Source organism: Glycine max, chromosome 7, assembly GCF_000004515.6.
Source record: "Glycine max cultivar Williams 82 chromosome 7, Glycine_max_v4.0, whole genome shotgun sequence".
In the NCBI taxonomy this organism is placed as follows: Eukaryota; Viridiplantae; Streptophyta; class Magnoliopsida; order Fabales; family Fabaceae; genus Glycine; species Glycine max.
Genome location: NC_038243.2, coordinates 5,823,088 through 5,835,932, shown reverse-complemented (window position 1 = coordinate 5,835,932; position 12,845 = coordinate 5,823,088). Strand labels below are relative to the sequence as shown.

At 36.8% G+C, this 12,845-nt stretch overlaps 2 pseudogenes; both read left to right on the top strand.

The window, feature by feature from the left end:
• Positions 1-3,067: 3,067 nt before the first annotated feature.
• Positions 3,068-6,222, top strand: LOC100817930 (uncharacterized protein At1g01500-like; annotated as a pseudogene).
• A 3,452-nt stretch (positions 6,223-9,674) lies between these two features.
• LOC100785511 (protein REVEILLE 5-like) overlaps positions 9,675-12,845 on the top strand; it is a 6,268-nt pseudogene continuing 3,097 nt past the window's right edge.

The window sequence follows — 12,845 nt, the reverse complement described above, 5'->3', positions numbered from 1 at the left end:
CGGCATAGTCACTATCTGTAAATGCTAACAGCTCACCATTCCCTCCCTTATAATGAATCCCATAGTTCACAGTTGCTTTTAAGTAACGAAGTGCTCTTTTAGCTACCTACAAATGAGTTTGTGAAGGTTTTGCCATAAATCTACTTATGAGACTGGTGACAAAAATCATGTCAGGTCTTGTGGCAGTGAGGTACATTAAACTGCCTACTAACTTCTTATAATATGTTCCATCAAGAAAGTTTCTATCTCCTTCTCTACTTATTTTGAAACCTGGAACTATTGGACTGCCCACTGAATTACTTTCCATCTTACCAAACCTTCTCAAAATCTCCAGTGCATAGTGCATATTTCTTTTGGCATATATAAATACCATCAGACTTTTGCAGCACTTCAATTCCAAGAAAAAACCTCATTTTCCCCAAGTCAGACATATCAAACTCTCTTAACATAGAGTTTTTAAATTCAGACATCATGAGTTCACAATTACCGGTGAAAATTAAATCATCAACATAAACACTTACAATGATGATTTTTCCTTCTTTGCTTCTCTTAGTGAACAATGTTTGCTCGCTGTCACATCTTTGAAATCCTTCACTAATAAAGTGTGCTTCAATTTGATTGAACCAAGCTCGTGGAGCTTGTTTAAGTCCATACAAAGCTTTGTGTAACTTATAAACTAAATGCTCACTACCTTCTTTTTCGTATCCTCTTGATTGCTCCACATAAACATCTTCACTTAGCTCACCATGGAGGAAAGCTGACTTGACATCTAGTTGAAAAATCCGCCAATTTTTATGTGCAGCTAGAGCAATGATCATCCTTACTGTGTGCATCCTTGCCACTGGTGCAAAAACTTCTGTGTAATCCACTCCATGCTTTTGAGAGTACCCTTTAGCAACCAAACAAGCTTTGTATTTATCAATCTTTCCATGCTCATTGTATTTAGTTTTATAGACCCACTTGACTCCAATTCTTTTGGCCCTATCAGGTAGCTCAATGAGTGTCCATGTGTGGTTCTTCTCTATGGATTTGATTTCATTGTCCACGGCTAATCTCCAATTTGCACTCTTCACGGCTTCTTCAAAACATAATGGGTCAGTTGACACCATCAATGCCATATGAACCTCATCATCAGATAAACCTTCACCACTAACATAATCACCCATCCATGTGGGTGGTTGCCTCTCTCGAGGTTGCCTCGACTCCCTCACTCTCACTAGAAACATCTCCAACTCTTTCATCAGAAGTCTCTCCTATCTTTTTGTCATTATTTTCTTCATTTTCATTTTTACTCATCCCATTTTATATCTATTGCTATTTGTTTTCCATCCCAATCCCACCACTTTTCTTCAAAAATCATATCTTTACTCATGACAACTCTCCTAGCAACTAGATCAAATAGCTTATAGCCTTTTGATTCCTCACTAACTCCTAACAGTACACAAGTAAGGCTTTTATTATCAAGTTTAGTGCTTTTTGCTTCTGGAACATGGGTGTGCGCTATGCATCCAAAGACCCGAAAGTGATCAACTGAGGGTTTCACTCCACTCCAAGCCTCCTCTAGTGTTATATCCTTCACTGCCAATGTAGGACACCTATTTAGGACATAGATAGTCCGGTTCACCACTTCAGGCCAAAAGGTTTTCGGAATATTCTTATCAGACAACATGGAGCGAACCATGTTCATGATTATTCTATTTTTCCTTTCTGTGATGCCGTTTTGTTGCGGAGTAAAAGCAGTGGCTAACTGTCTCTTGATCCCACTTTCTTTGCAAAAATGATTAAACTCATTTGAATTGAATTCTCCTCCTCTATCAGTACGAAGACATTTAATAAACATATCTACTTCTTTCTCAACCATAGTTTTAAAGTATTTGAAAGAATTTAAAGCCTCCGACTTCTCCACCAAAAAATATACCCATGCTTTTCTACTGTAATCATCAATGAACAACAAAATATACCTCTTGTTGCTATTGGATGATGGTGTGATTGGACTACATATATTTGTATGAATAAGTGCTAGCTTCTAAGTTGCTCTCCAGGTACTCTTCTTTGGGATGGGATCACAGTGTTGCTTCCTATTGATACAATCAATGCATGTCATATTTGAGATAGGGAGATGAGGAAGTCCACATACCATATTCTTGGACAACTATGTTCTCAAACCCTTGTAACTCAAATGCCCATACCTCGTATGCCAAAGATGGGGTAAATTTTGAGTTTTTGTTGGAAGGCACTGATTGGATTGTTCTTGAGAGGATGTTTGAGATTGAGGTAGCAAAAAAAACATCCTATTAGCACTTGTGTTGGTTTGAATTATGAAGCCCTTTTCTGGATGAAAAATCTTACACATCCTTTCCTTGATCAAAATAGCTAAACCTTTTTCCTGCAACTGTCCTATGCTTAAGAGATTATTGTTCAACTCTGGAACATAATATACCTTAGGAAAAACAAAGTTAACTCCATTCTACAGTAACTTCACGCTCCCCTTTCCCAGCACATTCATCTTAGTGTTATTTCCCAATTTAAAAAAATGTTAAATTTTTAAGTACCAAAAACACATTTTATCAAAGTGTACGTTGATTCGAAGTTCTTACATAGTATCCAACTCTAAAAATTGTTTATTTTCACTAAAAGGTTTGTGTTAAAGATATCAAAAAGGAAACCATGTTCAATGCAATGCTAAGATCCAACATTTGTCAAGTGTCTCAAATGTCGAACTAAACACATGACATCCACATAGGATCCATGCGTCATTGGATAGTTATGTTAACAAAAATGTTAATAGAATTATGCTAAGAGACTATTTATAAGTTTTTTAAAAAATATTAATTAAAACTAATGAATTCTAATATACATCTTTTAAAAAAATCTTGATAATATTGAATGAATATCATAAAATTTATTTTATAAAAAAATAAAATTTTTGAAACTCTAATTAAATATATTTTCCTTCACCTTCAGTATATGTTAATGCATGAAGGGAATCGGTATAACTTTTGAGTTAGAATAAAAGAATTAAAATTATAAAGTTGGATCAGTGTTGTATTTGCTTGTTGTAAAGTCCATGAGTAGGGTGATGAGTGAGACGGAGATCAGCCTCTACAGTGACAGCAACAACAACGAAACGCGTGTCCTTGTTTCCAAAAATATCTCCCTATTTTTATCAACCCACCAAAAAAACAAAACTCTTTTTCTCCCTGCCAAACACGCCCTTGACCACCCTCCCTCTTTCTCTTTCCTTCCTCTACTCTTGTTCATTCGCGTCTCTCTTTTCGCACCCGCGGTTTTTTCTTCTTCTCATCATAACCTAATCCCATCAACACAATTCAACGCATTCCCAATTTCTGCAATTCGAGGGAAATAGGGTTCCTACTTTTACATTTACATGGGCCAACAAGACGAAGAAGCGATTCTCACCAACCCTCGAATTCGTTGACTTTTCCGTCTCTAACCCACTCCGCCTGCCTCGAAATCCGTCTCTTCTATGTCAGAATCTCCCCCTGCCTCGTCGACACGCTCCCCGGAGCACCTCACGCTCTGCCACCCCCGCCGCCACGCCGCCGTCTCCCTTGTCGTGAACGCCGCCCCCGTCCCCGCCTCCGACCCCGCCACGCTCCCCCTCCGTCGCGGCCGCGTCGACCGCCACGCCGCCGAGGTGACCTACGTCGCCACCGACACCGTCAGCCTCAGCGGCAGCGCCGACTTCGAGGTATACGAGAACGACAAGCTCTTCCTCTGCGGCTCCTTGGAGCGCCTCGACGCCGACTGGGGAGCCGGCTCACCTTCGGCTCAGACTTCCGGGTGGGACATCGACTGTCATGTGGCGTCCGGCTCCGTCGGGTCGGGGTGCTCCGCCTTCTTCAGGCCGCGGCTCGGGGTTTCCGCGCCGTCGATCGAGGTCTACGTCGCCGGCTGCTGCTCCGGCGTGCCTGTGATTCTGAGCAAGACGATTCAGATGAGTCCGAGGAGGAGAGTGCCGCGGCACGCCACGCTGGATGCTATACCTGAAGATGAGGAGATGATGGTGTTGGAGAAGAACCGTGTCAACGGGTTTGTTCCCATCCGCAAGTTACAGGTATGTGATGAATTGAATCAATTTATGTTCTAATTGTGTGTGTCACCGTTTGGGGTAGTATTGGATTGGGTGTACTTATCACGTCTTATTTAATGAAACACTAGTTTAGTTTAGCTTGGCTTAGCTTCATAATTTGTTTAAATGCATTGGTAGTTTAAAATCTTTTTGATACTATCATTCAATCATGAATTATCATGAGGAGCATCTAGGATTGATTCATAGTTAACGGTTTAAATTACCCGGCAATCTATTAAAACTGAACTTTAGCCTTATTTTATAAAGTCACTATTTGGTGTAAGTTAAGGAATGAAGTAACAGAGGCGAATGGTCTCAAGGAGTAGTGTAGATGTTTACTTATATGGGGTAGTGTTTTTTATGTGAATTTCTCATAATAAATGTTAAACATGCACTGAAAGGATTTAGGAAGAACATGAGGTGTGTGTATGACTGTGCGGGTTTGTGTGTTTCTTTACATGGAAAACCAGCTTAAGCTTTTGGTATGGTTGATCGGTGATTCATGACGGTTTCTTTATTTGGAGTCATGGCCATGACATTTTGTATTGTGTAATGTCCGCATTATGTGTGAATTCTGGAAGACTTTGTGCTGGGTATATGCCATTGCTCGAATCATGCCAAAAATTTTAATCTTGCAATTGCAATGTATGTCTTCCTTATTGAATTAATAGTTAATTTAGATAGGCTAGAAAGCATAGATATTGTTAAATTTGGTTTTAGTCCTGTAATTTTTTCCAATGCTTATTTCAGTTTCAATAATTTTAACCTTTTTTAAAATGTTTTCTACTATTACTTAGTAATGACATGACATGTGTTTTGGCATTACGCATGAATGATCATTATGAGATGACATGTGATGTGGTGTGTCTAAATGAATGAAATGTCATCAGTAAGTGGTGATAGGGACCATTTTCAAAAAAAAAAAATGCTCTTATGGACATTAAAGCTAATTCTCCCTCTCACATGCTTTTCTGTTCAACTGTTTTGGAATGTGTGCAAACAATAAAACATACACACACTTGATAGATGGATCAGTATCAAGCCGATAGCTGATAAGTGATGAACTCTTTTGCTTTTAAACTCAGTCAGGTAAATTGCATGTCAATTATTGCCTTTTGAAGTGGTTCCAGTCTTCTACTCTGATTATTGTTTGAACCATTATCGTTGAATGTGTGGAAACAGTAGTCTTTCTTTCAGTTATTTCTTATGTGTTAGTATGATGATCAACTGGCCAAGGATCTGACTTGCTTCATGCAATTATATCATACACCTTCCTATAAAATAATTGAGTTTTCTAGTTCTTGTTGCCTTCCAAATGCATTGATCTTTTAGCACAAATGGGTCAAGATATGGTAGTAGAGGTCTAGCTTCGCTCATTTGCTGTCTTACCTGAACCTTGTGATGTCTGAAATATGAACTGTTTTACGTTGATGCACCTTGCAGATAACAGACTCGGAAGTTGATGATTATGATTCTGATGGGAAGATGGGGAATGGTTTCTACTGTCAAGAGATGTATCCTGGCGAGGATGGACAACTATCATGGTTCAATGCTGGTGTTAGAGTTGGTGTTGGAATCGGCCTTGGGATGTGCGTAGGGCTTGGGATTGGTGTTGGACTGCTCATGCGATCGTACCAAACAACAACTAGAAACTTCAGGAGGAGATTTTTCTAAACTGCTATAAGGAATTTGCTACTCTAGTTTAATGACAAAAGCAAGAAAATATATTGGAGTTTAATCTAGGTGGGACACCTCTGGAGTAAGATCCAAAATCCAACAAGTCAAATGCATGAAGTGTAAGTTTTGTAGATGAGTGGAGGTTGTGCTTCGTCTCCATTTTGTAGCTTACTTGCAGATACGTTCACGTAGACTTGCAGATTTGCATTTTGTGTAAATTTTATCTGATCCTCCGACAACAATAGATATCAATAAAAGAGCAATACAATACAACAGCTTTGAGGATGTGGTGTGCCAGCAGGATCTGGTGTTAAGAGACCGGTATAAGGTTGCGAGAGGTTTTGACTATGAGCATGTTCCTGAGATTTTACTGTTTGTTTGTTGGTTGGTTGGTTGGTTGGCTGGCTTGTAGATATATTTTATCATTTAATACAAATTTTGAGCAGTTTATATGTTGCTGTCCCTATGGTAAATGAAATTTTTTAAAAACTATCTTCACTTTAATAAATGTTATTTTTTATTTGCATCAATGATTTTAAGTTTTATGCTTCTATTCTGGAAATTTAAAGGTTAAATATATAAATTTATTTTAGATGAGCATTATGCCAAGATGATATGTACTTCATACTTGGAATAGATTCAGGGGCGGCTGTTAAGTTGAATTTGTTCATCAGTTTAGAGAGAAATCAGTCTGCACTCAGAGGATTATCTTGCAAACTTGAGTTTGGAGCATGTCAAGAAAGAGGTTATTTAGAGTTTTGATGCTTCGTGTGATTGCATGGGAGTGTGTACTCTGAAGTGGTGCCTATTTGTCGTGTTGTGTTCTTGTTGTTTAGCCACTGTTGAGAAAAAAAAGAAAGGGGGACAAAACGAATGTATTGTGGTGCCTATTTGTCGTCTTGTGGCTTGCAGTAGCACTTGAACCTTTCCACTGCCACGTGTATTCACTGAAAGATAACCAGCAGAAGACATGCATTGATGTCTGAAAAAGAGAATTTGAATTCTTTTCTGTTTTTGTGCCTATGTTGTGGAAAAGACAAGTATAAAGACAAAGACAGAAGGTGGAAAAATTATGGAAAGGAATTGGAGAGATCAGAGAGGAAACTGCGAGTCCCTAAAAACTAAGCTGAATAATCTCTTATCTTGCTGTTTCTGCAGTGAAAAAGATAAAAGTGGAAGGACAAGGAGAATGAGCAAATAGATAGATGATGCAGAGATAAAGAGGAATTGGACATGATAGTTATTGGAGGCGATCTAACCCTCTGTTATGTAAAACAGATATAAGAAAGGAAGGAAGAGAAATGGGATGCAAGTCGTTTTTTTTTTACGACGAAAACTTGCGGATTATTATTGAATAGAATCAAAGTTAGCCATAGCTTTTGTACATCTGCTAAAAGCAAAGAAGAAATTAATGATTTCTAACAAATTTTAACTAAGTGTAAGAGGAAGTGTCATTAACATTCCTCTTAAAATTAAAAGCTAACTGAGCCACTCTATTTGCATTCCTCTTAACAACCGGCAACAATTCAACAAAGATGTGGATTGCGTGGCCTGTGCAAAGACTCTGCAGTCAAGTCATGTGTGATTGAAGACAAGTACATTGACTCTGCAACAAACAATTGGCAATCAGTTTCAAAAACAACCTTCCTTCCTTAGGCTCATATTCTCAGTCAGCTTCAAACCCCCATCTATACTCTAAACCCCATCTACTTAATGATATGTTTGAGATGAGATGCTTATTAATCGTATTATCACAAATCAATTATTTTAAAAAAAATCAAACTAATGCATCTATTTCGATTGATGCGGTGCCACTTTTTGTCAACCAACTTAAATAAGCCAAGACAGCAGTAACATGATATTTATAAATGGCAATGAAGTATGTCACATGGTAGCATACTTGGTTTGCTTTAAAATCACTTTTTATATTCAAATTAATCAATTTGAGCAGTAACTCAATTTTGGCCGAACATCTCAGTTCTCAGATTGATTATGCATATAAGTTTTTCACATAATTTTGACTAATACTAACGAAACACGAAGAGAAAAACTAGTTAAAATGGACTTAAATTCGCAATACCACCATGCATGGATGATTAGTGATAACCGATAGAGCATTTAAAATTAGAATATTCTTATATTGCATTGTAAAATATTAATATTCATATCCAGATAAAGATCATCAAATATAATGTAATTATGAGATATATCATTTAAAAAATATAATTGTTAACAATATCATGTATACATTACTATGCTGTTTAATTAATTTTATAGAAACCTACGGAGGCTTGTAAATTATATATATGTGGCTCTCCACCGACAACTTCACGTAACACTCCCAACACAATTATATTGATGCCCATCATATCATTTGGTTCTAAAGATGGATCCATCTGATTTCGGAGATGGATAGAAGAGTGAAATTTGCATTTGCTTGAGAGTTTTATGTTTGAGGAACATGACATTTGAATTTTCCTTTAGGGATCCGGTTCAACTATAGGATTATGTTGGTAAGTTCTCTTTGTTATCTCTACATATTTAAGTTCCATTCCATAATTGACTCAACTAGATAGGATTCAAAAAAATGGTTTTGTAGTCATCATGCATGATATCTGGTTGTGACTCTTTGTTAACTATAAATGTTAACTTCAAACAAGTCATTTTCACTATTTCTTTTTATTACATGATATTATCTATTATATAATTATACTTCTCTCTCTTTCGTTAGGTATCAAACAGATTTGTGGTATTTACAAATTACTTTTGATTAAGTTGACATCAAGTTAACAACTGGTTGAATTCCGGACTCGATTGTGTTGAGTGCAAAAACAGTCCTCAACATGTTGTAACGTGAGTCAAATCATTCTCAGTTGTTTTTTTTTTCAATCATCAAATTCGATTACAGTAGTAACTGAAGTGTACTTTATGGGATACATTGCTTTGTCGCAAAGAATGAAGCAAGAGAAAGGCGAAAAAGCGTAATAGTGAAGCATGTGCATGTGGCTATAGAATTCAAGGTTTATGGGCCGTCCAAAGTGATGGATCTGACAGTACCTGAGGGGGCTTTGGACCAAAAATTCATGTGCATCACCTAAGCCTGAATACGTTGAGGTCCCATGCACCATTGGTTGGCGTCAAAAGAAATTCCTATAAATATAATACGTGTCCATCAATAAACATAGACTATTTAATTTTTAATGACACAAAAAAAGTTGTTTTTGAAGCTAATAATTGACGGAGCCCATGTTAATCCTTATCAAAATCTAATGAGCTGTTGCCCCTTGTTTTTTACCCTAAGTTTCAATGATTACCACAATTCTCTATTAATCCCCCGGCCTTCCCATCTTATCACTTTAGATTTTGTAAGGACTAAAGGAGACATCATTTTGGCAAAAGAGAAGTCAACATAGGACCTTTGAAGCTACGCTTCTGTTTTTTTCTTTTTCGCTTCTTAGTTCTTCTGTCACTGTTGCATTATAATATTGGGATATTAGTTTGTCATAATTAACACATTTAAATATCTTGTTTAAAGCATGTGTAGCATATAATTAATATCAAAAAGAGAGGGAAAAAAGTTGACATTATAGTGGTTATTAATTTGTCAAATGTTTTATTGTTTAATAACAATATTATCACATGAAACAAACACATCATAATAAATTAAAATTAAGAGAACATGATATATTGTTATTTTACGTACAGTGTTCTGATTTGTAACCAAACGAAAGTACACATTTTAAAAGGCGTAACCAGACAAAAAAAAAATATGGGAATAGTATATTCACTTAACCAGAAATAACCGCCATGGGGTGACAGTTGTTGTCACTGTGTAAACGTAGAAGTGGTCCAAGGACAAAAGCGTAATTTCAGCCCTTCTCGCGGTCTATATAAAATGTTAGTTGCTGGATTTACCAAAACGAAGTTCGCGAGAGGACGAGCAAATCGAAAGACAAGAGTCACAGCGCACCCCCAAACAGAAACAGAGTTATTGGGAGCACGAAACACTAACTGATTCGATTCGATTGAGGTTACAAAACACTAAACTGATTCGATTCGATTCGATTGAGGTTTCGGTTTGGTCTTGATGGTGTCGGTGAACCCAAGCCCTGCTCAAGGCTTCTACTTCTTCGATCCCTCCAACATGGCCCTTCCCGGCGTCAACAATCTTCCACCGCCCCCGCTGCCTGCTCCGCCTTCTCACGCCGCCGTGGAGGATCCGAGTAAGAAGATCAGGAAACCCTACACGATTACCAAGTCCAGGGAGAGCTGGACTGAGCAGGAGCACGACAAGTTTCTAGAAGCTCTCCAATTGTGAGTCCTTTTTAGAATTTAGTTTTATATTTTTTTCACTGAATTCAAATCCATGTGCTGTGAATTAGGCACTGGCAAGGGATTGGAGGACTGGTGACTGTTTTTAATTTTTTTCATTTCAATTTTGGGAATTTGCTAGTTCTTGAGGATTCTAGATAATTAAAGGGATTGGAGGATTGGTGACTGTTTTAATTATTTTTCTTCAAATTTTGGGAATTTGCCCGTTCTTGAGGGTTCTAGATGATTAAAGGTAATTGGTTAATCGTGATTTTTTTTTTAATTTTTCAAGTAATTAGTAAGGAATAGGTGGCTCTGTAGTGTGAATTGTTCAGGGTTGTGTTTTATATTGCTTTTTCAAAAATTATTTACTTTTTGCTTTATAATGTTGATATGGTTTGGTTGCTGTTGTTTTATTTGGGTTTTTAGTTTTGATTAAGATAAGGGTTAGCAAAAGTAACTATTAAATTTCCTTAATTACTTCAAGTCTGGTAGGGTGTGAACAAGTTAATGATTGGATTGTAGGGTGGGGTTATAAGTATGACATTGAGAAGTAATTTAGTTCTAACTAGTTTTTGACATTTTGTATTTGGTCATGTTGCGAGCAATTTTACCTGAAATTCTGAAAGAGCAGCATCTGTACATATCAGAGAACAAACTGGTCTGTTTTAAGCTATTCATTTTGTATTTGGTCATGTTGCAAGCAATTTTACCTGAAATTCTGAAAGAGCTGCATCAGAGAACAAACTGGTCTGTTTTAAGCTATTGCTTTTATTATTTCAAGGGTTTATGGTTTGCTTACAACATGTTCAGTAGTGTTTAGACTTTTCAATCATTGGTTGTCCCCTTCCAATTAAGGAACGAGTCGCAGAATGCAGATTCTGTAATGGGATGCTTTATATAGAGACGTAGATAGATAGTTAAAGAAATAGGATTTTAAAACGCCATAGTTCATCTAGAGAGTAGCTTTAGAAAAGATCATGAAGCCACATGGCTGGTATTTTGCCATTTTGCCAGTGTGCATTGTGCTCACCAAAAAATGCAATTCCATACTGGCTACATAAGAAGTTGTTTTTTTCCCTTCTGTTCATTGCATTCCAAAACCAGTATATGTAACAATATTGATGGTTTATGATTTGTTTGTTTACTTTTACCTTTTTTTTTGTGTTTCTCACTTTCGCTTGACTAATTTCAGATTTGATCGGGACTGGAAAAAGATTGAAGCATTTGTTGGTTCAAAAACAGTTATCCAGGTATTTATAATAGAAGTAATAGGAAACAAAAAACAAGTTACTAGTGTATGTTAGCTGATTTTGGTTTCTTTTTTAAAACAGTGAAACGTCAGAATAATAATTTTTTTCTTGATTTCACATTATGCTTGGATTTTGAATTCCTTACTGGCTATTTAATGAATTTTTTTTAGTGTCATTAATATTATGCATGAATTGAAGATTACTAAATGGTAACATGCTGGTTTCCAAAAGACTTTTTATTGAAGCCTCTGACCTGAGTTTGAATCTTTCCATAGCTTTTATATTTTCCCTTACTAGAAAACCATTTGAATTTGTTCATCAAATATTTCTGTCTAGATTTTGTTGCATCACAATGAAATTTAATTTATACTGTGTTTTTCTTCAAAAGACTAAGGATTGATGATGGAAAGGACTTAGACTTGTAATTTGTTGCTTTGTTGCATGTTCGATTAAGTACAAAAGAAAAGACGTAAAGCTATAAACTCATATTGGATTATATAATGTGTATAGTGTTTCTTTCATCAATTTTCTTGTGCTTAATATCTGACACTTACATGTTCCTCTAACTGTCCATTCTTCACTGTTCTGTGTAAAATTCTATTTGGCAGATACGAAGTCATGCACAGAAGTATTTTCTTAAAGTTCAGAAGAAGGGAACAAGTGAACATGTACCTCCTCCCGGCCAAAGAGAAAAGCTGCTCGCCCATACCCTCAAAAAGCTCCTAAAAGTTAGTATAGTCAACGCCAACCACTTTTAATGTTCTTGTCTATTGCATCAAATTTTGAGTAACACTTATTTGTTTTTGCATTTTATCAGCTCCTACTGTATCCCAAGTTATGGGCCCATTGCAATCTTCATCTTCTTTCATTGAACCTGCATACATTTATATCCCGGATTCTTCATCTGCGCTTGGAACTCCAGTTACTAACATGCCTTCGTCATCTTGGAACTATAATAATACACCACAACCTGTCAATGTGCCACAAGTGACCAGAGGTATGTTTGTCCTGAACTCAATGTTTTTCTTTTTTCATTTTTTGTTATTCAAATATGTAATTTTTAGAGTCTATTCTATGATGACTGCAAATTTAAGGAAGGCTTACCTAAGTTGTAAAGTTTTTTGGTTTGTTTGTTAGATGACATGGGATTCACTGGAGCTGGACAAACTGCTCCTCTTAATGGTTGCTGCAGCAGTAGTAATGAGAGCAACCCTCCAACTTGGCCAAGTAGCAAAAGGATTAATCATGGTGACCAGGAGCCAATTAAAGGTTGGAATGCTTTTTTATCTCTTAATTTGAACTTGATTCTGCTTGAATCTGACATAATGGAAGAATCACAAAATATTTGAGTAGATCTTGTGATAGAACTTAGATAATGTAGTTAGTGATGTGGAGGCACTTCGTGAGTTATGGTTCCAATAAAATGCGGAAGGAATCCGGATGTACCTATCCCAATGGAGTAACGCGTGCTTACTAGGATGGGGATTAGCCATTGCTCGATTGTCCCCACT